Source organism: Castor canadensis, chromosome 8 (assembly GCF_047511655.1).
Source record: "Castor canadensis chromosome 8, mCasCan1.hap1v2, whole genome shotgun sequence".
In the NCBI taxonomy this organism is placed as follows: domain Eukaryota; kingdom Metazoa; phylum Chordata; class Mammalia; order Rodentia; family Castoridae; genus Castor; species Castor canadensis.
This window is the reverse complement of record NC_133393.1, coordinates 146,950,416-146,961,575: the sequence shown is the minus strand read 5'-3', so window position 1 is coordinate 146,961,575 and position 11,160 is coordinate 146,950,416. Positions and strand designations below refer to the sequence as shown.

At 46.5% G+C, this 11,160-nt stretch overlaps 1 protein-coding gene across 4 annotated transcripts in view; it reads left to right on the top strand.

The window, feature by feature from the left end:
• The first annotated feature begins 2,098 nt into the window (after nt 1-2,098).
• The window catches only part of LOC109680978 (apolipoprotein L3-like), a 31,216-nt gene continuing 22,154 nt past the window's right edge, over nt 2,099-11,160 (top strand). Inside the window, exon 1 of one of the 4 annotated variants that reach the window (XM_074084403.1) lies at nt 2,099-2,507. The gene's annotated coding sequence lies outside the window, so the exon portion shown is untranslated. Of the gene's footprint in view, nt 2,508-2,527; nt 3,420-11,160 lie in introns of those variants that run through there. The other 3 variants (XM_074084406.1, XM_074084405.1, XM_074084404.1) reach the window with 3 other exon arrangements.

Below are 11,160 nucleotides of genomic sequence, written 5' to 3'. Positions count from 1 at the left end.
ATAGCTCACAATGAAGTCCTTCCCAGTCTCCCTGCAGTGTCAGGACCTGCTTCAGAATCCTCACTCATATCCTTCTCATACTCCTCCTGTTCCCCCTCCCTCCACACATCTGCTCTTTTCCTCTCCCCCCTCCTACTTATTCCATCACATCTCCTTTTCTTCTCTCTGATATGTTTGTTTCCCTCTTTAAAAAATGCTTGCAAGTACACTGGATTCCTACAAATAATCCCAGATAATTGGACCATCTGCTAATCCTTAACTGGATTAAACCTGCAAAGGCCCACTTATTATGTAAGGTAACATAATCACAGCTTATTGGAACCAGGAGGTGGATATTTTTTGGAAGGCCATGTTTTAGCCTGTCACAAGTTGAGACCTGAAAATTGCGATCACAATGTATGAGGAGATTTGAAGACTCTTAACTCCAGCCCATATCTCATGGCTCCTCTGATGCACAGTCCCTTCTGGAGGCATCTGGACGGCCCTTGGTACCCATCTCTTCAGGCCCCACTCTCACTAGACAAGCAAGACTGGAAGTCAGTGTCCACATCCCTGAGGAAAATGAATAGAAAGGACATAGACAGCACAATTGCAGACCTGGTTCATGATCAGAGCTCCACATATGTGGAGATGGTATGCGGAGTGGCATCTAAAGATGAGTGACAAGGAGAATGGGACATAGTTTTGAATTCCCTGTTATGATCATTCTCACAGGACACCATTCACTCTAGAGCAGGCTGTAACTGTATGTGCCCAAGGTGGGCCTTGCAACCCTTGATGAAATGCTGGCCACTTGCTTATGACATCCAAAGCCACATGAAGAAGAAAAAGAGGAAAGGGAAAAAGAAGAAACAGAGGAGGAGTGGGAGGAAGATCAGCAGGGAAAGTAGGGTTGCCAACCCTTCCACCTTCTACCAGTCAGTCAGTGTTCTCCAATGGAATCTTCCAAAGTGATTTCAGAGCTGGGTTCACACTGAATTAGGAGCACTTTGTCAGGGGGCTGAAATTGTTTATGGAACAAATACTTTAAGTGAGACACCAAGTCTGGAGCCACAGACATCCTGGGTGACATTTCTTTGATGTCACAGATCAAATTGAGCTGTTATATAGCAGATCTTAATGCTCTCAAGTGGGATGGTGTCTGCTGCATCTTGGAGTTACTGACCCCCTACTTCTCCCCCTCGAGTTGAGTCTGCAATCCTGCCCTGGTTGCTGTGCCCTAACTATAGTCAAGAGTCTCTGAACATTACAGTAATTCCACACACCCATGGGGCCATGCCTCAAGTGGACATTATCTGGTTCTGTATCATGCAGTGGTTTTATCTGACTGGTTAGGTAAGGTTGTGCTGGAAAGTGGAGAAGAATTAGAAGCATGGGAGTGTAAAGAAGAAAGATGACTAAACAATGACTTTAAACAAGGAAGGCTGGTCTCTGGTATTGATTGTTGAAAGGTCAATTGGTTTTACTCTTGGATGTTCCTGAGTTCCTGATGTTGAAAGCAGTGCCCCTGCTCTAACCTTGGTTTCCTTACCTGACAAGTCAGAGCTCACAACTATGTACCACATTACATGTTGATTTGAAAAGTATGGAACCAATTTAGATCTTTTGGAAATGATTAGAAAACCCCACACAAATGGAGAAGCATATGCAATGCACTGTTGTGTGTGGGTTCTATGTAGTCACCCACCGTCCTTCTCTCAAAAGCTGGTGTAGGTAGCCAGAAAACCCATGTCATTGGCCCAAGACAAACAGGCTCCAATGGAAGGGTCACATTGGCCTATGGAGATAAGCCCCACTTGCAAAAACTTCTTGCCTGTGGAAAAATCAAGAAGCCTGATAGCAATCCAGATGTGATCTACTAGTTGTGGGACTGAGGTCCATCAGTGAACTTTGTCTCCTCTACTCAAGGTGCCTTGGATCTTAGAACATGGACTCTTTCTGGGAAGATGCAGGAGGGCTTCTGAGAGGAAGCAATGCTGGAAGAAGCAGGTGTTTGTGACTGAAGAAGCCATGTAGGCACCTGTCTAGAGGCCACGTGGGCAGGACACTCAGCAACAGCATCACGGTGAGGCTGCAGTGAGTCCAGGATGTGGGGAGACTGTGCTGCTGGAGGGGAGGTGGGTGAGGCAGGTATCCTAGAGGGAGTTCAAGTCCTGAAGGTGCAGAGAGTGATCTGTGAAGGGTCTCACACTGTCTTTCAGACAGATCCCCTGACCAAGATGGGTTGGGCTGAAGGACTCAGAATGTCAGGCTAAGGTATCTCCTCTGTGTTGGTCAGCAAGAATGGTGAGGCTGAGGGTGGCACCCAGTAAGCCACCTGTTCAGTTGTTGTTTTCATCATGAGCTTCTCAGAACTCTGGACTTTCAGTTTCCCTTTCTGGTGCCTGGATACATCTACCCCAGAGGATGTATGTGGTTATAACTCAGACGCACCGCTTGTGACAGGATCCACACAGCTAAAGGACAGTTGGGTCCCATCCAAACTCAGCCAGGGGAAGATTCCCATGGTAAGTAGGGGACCATATGCCCTCCCCCAGCTCCTCATCTTACAGGAGCTCTGGAGGAGAAGAATTAGTGCCTCTATTTTTTAAGATGAGCTCAGAGAGGTTAGCAATCCTCCCCAGGTCACACCATTAAGCAGTAGCAAAGTCTAGATTTATACTCAGGTTTGTTTCTACCTGCTCCTTCCTCCCCTACCCTAAACAGCAGAGGGGCTGGGGAACCAGTCAGATGGGATTACAAAGCTACAAAGGATCAGTTCATATACCAGGATCCTAGGAAAGGGCCAGGTGACCCCACAGAGAAGGTGGTTATCGTGGCTCCACCCTCTGGGAAATGGGGAGTCAAAGGACATGAAGGAGGGCAGGGGACCCTAAACCACCAGTGCTTGTGTCCTGGGCGCCCTGACGCTGGGCCTGGGCTCTGGTGCTGAGGTATGATGTGGGTTAAGAGTTCCTTTTGAGATACAAGGATCCCAGGGGTTTCTCATCCAACCTGTCTCTGAGCACCTATTCTTTGCCAGGCCCTATGGGGAAACTGAGTTCCCCGGATGGGAGTGACTTGACCTGGAAGGAGGCTGAGCAGACCTGCCTTTGTTCTCAGCTGGCTTCTACTCATCTGTAAGAGATGGAGGAAGGAGGCAGAGGCTGTCTTGTGTGTCCAGGTGGGGAAGGTAACCAGACGTGAGGACTGAGAGGGGTGTCCTCAGTACCTTCCTGGTTTTGCAATCTTAAGAGCATAGGTCAAGGTGTGGATGGGTGTGTGTGGGCCTCTGTGCCTGCAGAAGCAGAAAGAAATCTAGAAACTGCTGGATTATTAAAGTCACACATTTTTGCTTTCATCTTAGGGCCAGAGGACCAGTATTGGCCTCTCATCTGCCCAGGAAGAGCTGTGTAGTGTTGGCAAATCACTCTCCTTCTGTGAGTGTCTGTTTCTTTACCTGATAGATGAATTAGGGATTCCCTGCCCTGCTGAGCCCTAGCAGGCTACTTTCCACTTCTGGGGTGGGGTGGAGGACAGGCAGTGGCAATGAGGGGACAGCAGCATTTGGAATACAGGTGACACAGGGCTGTGGTAAAGTGGGGGAGCAGGAATTCACTACTTTCTCAGATTCAGGTGATGCTGTGAGTAGAAAATGGGCACAGCTTGTCAGGTCCTAGAATTCTTGAGTATTTGATATGAAAGTAGTAAAAATTACATTTAAATTTCAGCAACCTGGGAAAATTAAACCTCATTTATGCCAACACACACATGTGTGCAATGTACACATGGAGGTGCAGGCACACTCACACTTGGTGGTCTAATGTAGCTGCATGAACCCATTTCCATGTGCGTGTCCTAGAGTGTGTCCCAGGACTCCCCTCCTGGGTGCTCTACTCCAGGTCACCTTCTCTTCATTCTGTTCAAGGAGGCACAGCTAGCTGGGCATGGTGGACTCTGATTTGCCTGTGTGCTCCCTCGGGGCTGGATGGCTACTTCTTTTCTTGTTTTTGGTGCTGAAAGCAAAGGTGCTCTGAGCACCACCCTAGTAGCCTTGCACGGTTTTGTCCCTCACACACTTCCCTCAGTTGTCTATGGGTAGCAATCTGCAGGACAGGTGCTGGGCTGTTCCTCGGGCTCATTTTAAAGTTGGCTAGATTGATTGATTGTTCTCCAAAACTCTGAATTAACCAATCAACCACAAAGGGCGCCAAATTGCCCACAGCTGGCCAGCATTGGACGGCATTGGGTCATTTCATGTTTGACCAATCTGTTAGTTTAAAAATGCATCTTTTTGTGTTAACTTGATTTGATGGGAGATGTGAGGCTGGAGAGGGCTGGGAGGGGAGATGGGTCCTTCAGTGTTACCTGAGGGTGGAGGCTTCTGAATGCCTTGCTAAAACCCTGCCACTTTTCAGACTGTAGCTGGTCCTATGTTTTTCGAAATTTTCTCTTTTCTTATCATATAAAAATATTAAGGCTGGAGGAAGGAAACAGCAAGAAATAAATGGAGACTCTCAGACATTGGCTAGAACTGCCTAAAGTACGTGAAATCAGCAGCCATTACGTAACAGTGGAGTCATAACCCTATTGGTTTACCCAGAAAGGGCTATTTGTGGAGAGTAAGGAATACCAAAGGGAATTACTCAGCTAGGAGTAAAGGTGAACTTGGGTTGTGTTCTACAGGCTGGTGGCTTTTATGTGCACTGAATACTTCCTGTTCCCCTGATATGGCCAGGCTGGGCACTGGAGGGTGGAGCTACTCTGGTTGGTCCCAGGCAGCAGCGCTGGGCTGAAGTGAGGATCACAACTGGGTCCTGGCTGGGGTGCACCAGGTGTCATAGGGAGAAGTACCCCAGGAAAGACCAACATTCCAGGGAGTCTGGGAGGGACTGGGGTGGCCAGCTGGGAGGAGTGGCTTATAAGTGGAACTTCACACAGAGGGGAAGGCATTTTAGAAAGGGGTGCAAAGGCCAGAGGCCTGGAGGTGGGGGAGCAGGTCAAGGTTAAGGAGGCAGGGAGGCCTGGAAGCTGCATCTAGGGGGTGGTGTGGATGTGGAGTGGTGAGGAGTAGGCAGGAGGACTGGGCAAAGGGGCTCAAACTTGACCCTGGAGATTATCAAAGATTCCTCAGGAGGACCATGCTCCTTAATCGCTTCTTCCCTTCCTAAGCCGCGGGGAAAGAGAGGCCTTGCAGAGAATCCCTGGGCTGCCACATTAGCAGAGCTTGGGCCCAGCTGCGGGGAGGGAGAGCCATCTCCCTGGACGAGGTGGTTGTGTTGTCCAGAGCAGGGCGGTGCAGGCACCATCTGAGCTTCCTCCTAGGAGCTCCCCCATTCTGCCCTTTTCTCCCCAATGGCTTGGGGAATGGAGCACAGATTCATCCAGTGAGGCTCACTGTGTGCTGATCCAGCAGGAGTTGGAGCAAGATCTAGGGAGACAAGGAAGGATGACAGTCAGGAATCGGACCCATTTACCAATGTGTGTGGCACCCAACACCTGCCCAGTGTATCACCTCTCTGGGTTGGTTTTGGTCTTGTGCCTCATGATATCAAAATGCTGCCCTGTCTCTAGGGTCATGTGCCTTCAAAGCAGTAAATAAGAGGAAGGGGCAGCCAGCCCCATGTCAATGTGTTCTTTGTAGTGTCACCCTCCTGGAATCCCTCACAGACCTCCTCTTGTGTCTCATTGGTGACATTATGTCTCAGTCACTGTTAGCTGCAAGAGGCCTCAGAAACCAGGCACCTAGAGTTTCAAAGTCCAAGACCGGAGGCAGCCAGAGGGATGGGGGAGGGGAGTGGCTTTTCACTGGGTTAGAAGGCACTGGGAACTGGGGACCATTGTGCTGTGAACATGGATGTGTCGTGGAATAGCCAGAGTCACTGTGAGTTGGAAAAAGAGAGGAACCTGCTAGGAGACATCTCCCCCTTTGGCTGGCCTGACAGGGACACCTCACATCTTTCTTCCTCACAGGACAGAAGTGATGTGTGTCTGTCCATCTGTGTCCTCCAGCCCAAGGCCACCAGGTACCCTCCTGACTCAGTTGACCAAGTGGAGTTGATTAGTCTCAGTGAGGGAGAGGGCACCCCGTGGAGATCCACGACCCTAGTGACAGGACATTAGAAAGAATCCATTATAGGATTAGGTGACTTGGAGGAGGGTCTAGATTGTGTGTAGCAGTAAGTGAGAGGCAATTCTAGTCATAGTTATCTTAATAAAGCTATGTACAGAGAGAGGAAAACAGGGTGAGGATAAAGCTATACTTTGTAATGAAGCTACAGTTCATTTTTTATAACGAAGACAGGGTGTCTCAGTCTGTTCCTCTGACTAGAATAAAACACCTGGGGTCAGGTAACTTATGAGGAATTGAGGCTTGTTTAGCTGTCTTTTCAGGTGCAGGCATCTGCCTTGGTGTTGGTGAGGACCTTGTTGCTGGGTCAGACCATGGTGGAGGGTAGCATGTGGTGAGACAGAGGAAGAGAGCTAGCTCAGGTCTCTTTTCCTCTTCTTAAAAAGCCATAAGTTCCATCATGGAAACCCCACCCTTATGATCTCATCCAGGCCTAGTTACCTCCCAAAGGCCCTGCCTCCAAATTCCAAACCTATGAATGTGAGGATTAAGTTTCCAGCAAATGGAACTTGGGTGACACATTGCAACCATAGCAAAGGAGTGCTTGGCATTATGTGGGTGGCAAGGAGACCTTGTTTTTGTCTGCACTTAGATAAAATTATGTTCTGTCTCATTTTATCATGGTGTCGGGCAATCCTGTCTGATGTTGATATTGTGTGAGGTTATTTGTGTACAAAGAATGTCGTGGCCCAGCTGAGCATCCAGGCCAGCCAGAGCGTGTCAGGGGCTGCTGTTTCTTTCTCAACACTTACAAACAGACACATAGATAAACAGTAGGAAAGTCATCGTATTTATTATACACACACTCAGGTATTACATATAACGTACTTACCTTATATGTGGCTGTAGTACATGTGGTTTTGACCAAGATCCACCAAAAGATACTAAATACAATACAAAAGAAATTTAAAAATAAAAAATTTTAATTCTCTGTGTTTATGGACTGCAGCTCAGTTGATGAGAGAAGTTCTCAGTTGGGCCCGTGTTGTTGTCCTTTGTGCTTAAATCATTGTGTGATCTGCTGAGTGTTTCCTTGCCCTTAATTTTCTGAAAACCTGCCTCCCCAAAAGCAACTGATGCCTGAAAGGAAGGTAAAACTTACGGTAATGTTCCCTAGTGAAAAGGGGCGCATGTTGTCTTTAATTTAAGTGATAGTGGAAATTTGAGATTTGTTGAAAGAAGGTGTCTTTACTGGAAATTGGGCATTGTTACAGGAAAAAATGAATGAGGCAAAGAGCATGAAATAAGATCTAGTATTTGGTGAACAGTGTTAATGTGTACAACAGTAATTTCCTGACAGTAATGTGGCCTACTCCATGTGGTTACAAGTTGTGGATGCTCAGGCCTACTGTACACATTGCACAGGGAAACAGTAATTTTAGAGCTCTGAGATCTATGCATGTTCAGCATGTGATGTTTTTCCTCAGTGGTGGTCTCTTCGGAACCACATACCCACAGATGACAAGGTCTACTATATACAAAGATACAACTTGTCTTCTGATTAAAATCATTAGCATTTATCAAATCTAATTTCAATCACTATTCTTCATATTATAACTACCTTTTTAAACCACTATTGGTGCCTTTTTGTGTGTTTATCTTAACCCTTTGCATGTTGTAGAAAAGTCACAGACTCACCCCCTCCAATTAAACATGACCACATCAATCATTACTTATTATTATTTTCATATTAAAACTGTGAGGACTTATCAGTGGAGGCCTCTTTGAGCACAGCTACAAATGTCTTTGCAGTTGTCTTTCCCTCTCAGGAGCAGCAGATGTCACAGACCTAGGGAATTCAGTTCCCCCCTTCCCCAAAGAGTCAGGGATCCTCAGAGTGGAGAGTCAGCCTACAGATGCACACGAGAAGGTCAAGGTGCTGCTGGGAGACAGATCTGCTCAAAGTTAGCAGTCACTGTCTTTGCCCAGTTCAGCATGCTGTCTTATCATCCCTTGTACATTCTTAGAGAACTTGGTTCATCAACCACCAAGGTTTTTCCTAGGCAGACATTTGTCACCTCAGAGATCAGGCTCATTTCTTACTGGAGCCTGATTACATTCCTCCATCATTGGTATAGTGTGACACAGAAGCCAGTCCTCCTGTACTGTAGTTGGCAGTTACTAACTGTTAGAAAGTGACTTCTGTTTCTTAAAATTAAAAAAAAAATCAAAGTAACAACTGCACAAGGTTAAGAACAATCCCTGAGTGCGGAGTCTGAACCCATGAATTCAGTGTCTGAACTTCAGTGTTCCCATCTGAAACATGGGGTGATAAATGTGTGTTTCTGAAAGGGTTCACGTGAGAACTAGGAATGAGTCTGTGCTTACAAATCACTTAGCATGGAGCTAGGTGCATAAGAGATGGGCAATAAAGATTAGCTCTTGCATTTTTCTTTTTCTTTATTTTAAAATGTAGACTTATTTCTGTACATTATATTAGGCTAGCTAAGCATTTCATATATTTTTGTACTTTCTCATTACCCAGGACAGTGTTTGCAATGTTAGCTGGGGAACAACATCATCATAAGCCTTTTGCACGGCCCATATTTGTTCTCTTAATAGCCAGAAGTCCACAGTATCGTTTGCTTCATTTTCATGGGCCCAGAAGGTGAGCTTTACCCATAAAGCTACAGTCACTGTATTGAGGCACCAACTGTCCTGAGGAATGACCTCCCATGTGCATCGTATCATCAGTAAAGATAGATACAGGGGGGCTCTACCAAGTGATAGGCTGCACCATTGGTGGGTTGAGCATGAAAGTCCAGTATGCATTGCCCTGGACAGCACCCAACTGTATTGTAATTATGACCAATGCCACCAGCAATGTGGCTGTGGGACTCCCAGCCATCCCCAGGCAACCAGTTACCTTCGTCGTCATATCCATTAGTTTCTTAATTTGATCCCAGGTGAGTGGCTTACTGTCCCACATCTGTCTGGCCAGTGGCCATTTCCTTGGCCACCCTTTGGTCAGTGGAGAAGTCAGCCTCAGCAGCTCCCTGTCCTGGGTGAGTCTTCCAGTTTCAACCTCCTCATTCAGAACCAGGGGATCCATGAGGCTTGACAAATCATGATGGTACCCACACTGGGTGTTCTGCACCTTCAGGAAAAACACAAACACACTCTCGACCACACATCGCCAAACAACAAGCAATGATGTGCTTAGTGGCCTCACCAGCATGTGCGGAGGCATAGATATAAACTGCCTGCGCAAGGCTGAAGCATCTTGATGGTACACAGCATGACTTATTCGGGTGCTGCAGTTTGCATGGGCCAGCACAAAGCAAGCCCAGACACTAGGTTATCTGCCAGGGCATTACCGTCAGTGAGCGGGCTGGGGAGGTTAGAATGTGAGCACAAATGGCTCATAAAACAAGGATAAAGGCAGGTTTGCACTAAAATACATAACTGAAAGAAAAGATTAAGTAACTCTTTACTACTAGTATGGCTGATATAAGTAGTTTCAATGTGGTGTAAAACACCCATCACATAGTGGCTGTCACTGCACAGATTGATAGGTTGTTGTGAAAAGTCCCTGAGGACCATGATGACAGCATACATCACTGCCCTTTGAGCAGAGGCAAAAACAGTATGTTTAATCTTATGGCAATCTTTGGTGTAAAAGGCAGCAGCACCACACCCAGAAGCATCAGTGAAAATTGTGACAGCTTCCAATAGAGAAGAGGATAGAATAATTTTTGGAAAAACAAATACATGAAGGGAAGCCAACTGTTAAAGTTTTGAATGTGGGAGATGTTCCCTGATCTGCCCTGGAAAATTAGCCAGTGCAGACTGCCATAAGTCTGAAAATTTCCACAACCAGTGCTATTGATCCTTTGAAAATGGGACAAGAATATTACTGGGCTCATGCCCCAGCAATCCGCAACCATGAGTGCATCCCTTAGCAATCAGCCTAGCTACCAGCTCATGATATGTTGTAAGCATCTTAGCAGGAGAGTGACCCAAGTGTAACCATTCCAACAGCCCTGCAATTGCCAGAGTGCTCCCATTGGCATTGATGGAGAGCATAAAATCAGTAACTGAACAGGCTTCTGTGGATCCCAGCACTGAAGCTGGACTGTAGTAATTGCTCTCTCTACCTTAACCAATGCCCATCAGTCATCCTCTGTAAGTTCTTGAAGCAAGGAAGGGTTAGGGTCACCCTTGAGCAGTTGAAAAAGAGGAGATGAGGTGTCAGTGATAAGTTTTAGAGAGGTTCTGAGCCAGTTGATATCTCCCAGCAGTTTTTGTAAAACACTTAAAGTCCTTAAATTACCCTTCCTGATCTCCACCTTCTGAGAATGGAAGCATCCATTGACAACTTGCCCTAAATATTGAAAGGGAGGCATTGTTTGTACCTTTTCTGGGACAATGCACAATCCCCAGGCCTCAAGGTCCTTTGTAAGATCTGCCAAGATTAGCGAAAGCAAAGACTCGCTGGGATGACTTATCAGAATATCGTCCATGTAATGAAGGACATAAGCGTCTGGATACTTACAGCATGTAGGTTCTATTGCTGCAGTGACAAATTCCTGACACATAGTTGGACTGTTATCATACCTTGGGGGCAGAACTGTCCAATGAAATGGACACCCAGAGTCCTGATGATCTGGTGAGGGTAAAGTGAAAACAAATTTTTTTCTGTCTTTTGGATGGAGAGGAATGGCAAAAAAAAAAAAAAAAAAAAAAAAAAAAAAGCATCTTTAGGGTCAAGAATGCAAACACAATAGTTTAATGGAATAGCTGTGGGTGAGGGAAGGCCAGCCTGGAGTGCTCCCATTGGCTGCACTACTCTGACAGCTCTTAAACCCTGTAAGAGCCTCCATCTTCCTGACTTTTTCCTAATCACAAAAATTGGAGTATTCCAAGGGCTGTGGGTAGGTTCAATGTGCCCTGCCTGTAATTGTTCCTCTACCAGAGCTGTGGCTGCAGCCAATTTCTCCCCTGCCAAGGGCCACTGGTCCACCCAGACTGGATCTGTTGAGAGCCAGTGATTAAGTTGTTGGAACAGGGCCCCTACTGAAAAGGCTACCTCATCCTTCCTCTATTCTCTA